Genomic DNA, 2310 nt, shown 5'->3' on the forward strand with positions numbered 1-2310 from the left:
ACACATGTCATGGGCAGTCGAAAACGAGCTGTTAATGAAGCTCACATAGAAAGTTCTAGATGGAGCAAAAAGTGATACTAAAAATAGAACTCATCTGTCAAGGGCAAGTGAAGAACAACCAATTAAATCTGTCTCAACGAAAACAGTTATTCCATTGGCAGTTGTGGTCGGCAGTTACGTTCGGAGCTGCTCCTCCTAACACCTCCCCTTGGAAGCTGTGTAGTATAAGTCTTTTGTCTCGGATTGACTTGATTTTTTGTCATTGTCATCCTTCTGGATGTCGTCTTACGTGGTTGTTGATACACAGACGCTTCGGACAGTTGTTCCACAAGTGGCGAAATGCACTCAGTTGTTAATTAGAAACTCACCTGAATCTCTCTAGCAGTTATTTGCTTATGTAGAGTTTCGTCGAAATTCTCAACAGCATTGCCAAATTAATTTTGACTAATCCCTTTAATATAACAATGTATGATATCACTCAAAGCATTTTGTTATTAACCATTTTGTGTCATTTGATTTTGTGCACAACAGCAAATGTTTTATTTGAATTTATTCTTCTTGCTGCTCCAAGCTAGATCTATGAATCGGCCGACATTTGATGATTTATTTCGTGAGAACTTATGATAATATTTGGAGGAGGTAGTAACGAGCAGGGGTTCACATTGTGTGTGTTTAGTTTGTATCGCTTCGGAATGCGTGAAACACGACGGAAAACCAGTGTTGAATAAAATGTGATGCCTTGCGATATTGGAATACACTGCAAAGCCAGGAAGCCTACCCTGATGAAAAAGGATGCCAGTCGGGCACACGTTTGAGTACACACTGGGATCATTGATGTACTACATCCTTTGAGCTGACTGTGTCTGGATTGAGGAGATTCGTTTGTCGGATATCACTACAGATCAGAAATGCAAGATAACCCTTCCAAGTATGGAAGGACGAGCAATACACCTCATGTTCTCCGGATCTCCTGGTTACCCAAAGATAACTGAATCACCGCACTAACAGTGCACTACTTGACAGATTCATCCACTGAGGATAACAGAGAGTCACAGATCACGCGCGTAGACAGGTAGAAATAAACACTTCAAATATGGTCATATGTGAGCGTTGATATGATCGACGATATCAATTCGCTGTTAGAGTGCGAAGCGAAATGGTGCGTCAGCAGTTTTACATTGAGTGATGGAATGTGTGTGTGTGTCAGTGTGTATTTCAGGCCAGAAATGACCTACTATTCTGATAGGTCGTCCGGTCGAGCGATTCTATTGGTGGTCTGTTATCCTACGTCTTGATTGGTCGGTGGCCATTGAGATCGGCCTTTCAAGCCCTCATCGATTGGTCGGGGCCCGAGTGAGTATTATCGTTGGGCTTTTTGGACTCGACGCTGCGAACTTTGTAGATGTACATCCGAGAAATTTCCTGTTTCTTATTCCGTTAATCTTATAGTCGGCCCTCTTTGAGTATTCTGGTTGAGGCGTTGTCACTTTTCAGGATTTGCAAATTTAATTCGTGTCCTTCTAGGTCATTATTCATGGAAACCGTGGACAGAAGGTCATGTCTCGTAATGACCATGTTTCGTTCATTTATTTCTACGCAAAATTCCCCTCAATATGGCTGACACAGAGGTTACCGCAACAGATGCATTTGAACAGCGACGTGATGTACCGAATGAAACGCACCAACCGCAAATACTTCATTCGGTCACATTGGATGAAAGTTATGTACACGAATAAAACAAGAATGTGCTGTCTGTATAGGAGGTGGTTCTGTGTACGTTCACTTTGGAAAGCGTGAAAAAGTTGGCGGAGAATCGAACCACCGGAAGGAAATACTGGAAGCAGGATATTCTACGAGTAATTCGACCAACTGGCATGTTGAATGAGAATTTATTTATGCATACCTGTGCGAGATGGACAAACATCTCAGACAAGAAACGCAACTACAACCGCCTATAGAATTGCCAAACTAAGAAACAGGAACATCCTCGGATTTGCACCTACAAAGGTCACAGTATCGAACCCAAAGTGGCTGAGGACGGTGATCACTGGAGCACCGACCGAAGAACAAAGGCAGGAAAGGTCAAACTCAAGGGCCACCGACAAATGAGGACGCAGAATAACAGACCACCGATGAAATCACCCTACCAGGTGACCCATCAGAATAGACGGTCGCCTCCGTCCTGAAGCGCACACTAACACTTAGCATAGGATCACTACAGCGCTCACCCTGACCACAAATTCTTTGCGCCAACTCAGTTAACTATGAGAGGTTTGAAATTAAATGGCTTGGCTTCTCCTAAGTGGTGAT

The 2310-nt window shown here is 43.2% G+C and overlaps 1 protein-coding gene across 1 annotated transcript in view; it reads left to right on the forward strand.

Annotated features, from left to right (window-relative positions):
* The window catches only part of T265_06341 (hypothetical protein), a gene marked incomplete at both ends in the record, with an annotated part of 23963 nt that overhangs the window by 20929 nt on the left and 724 nt on the right, over positions 1 to 2310 (forward strand). The gene's annotated exons all lie outside the window — the stretch shown is intronic.

The sequence above is a fragment of the Opisthorchis viverrini genome (genome assembly GCF_000715545.1).
Source record: "Opisthorchis viverrini unplaced genomic scaffold opera_v5_125, whole genome shotgun sequence".
Classification (NCBI taxonomy): Eukaryota; Metazoa; Platyhelminthes; class Trematoda; order Opisthorchiida; family Opisthorchiidae; genus Opisthorchis; species Opisthorchis viverrini.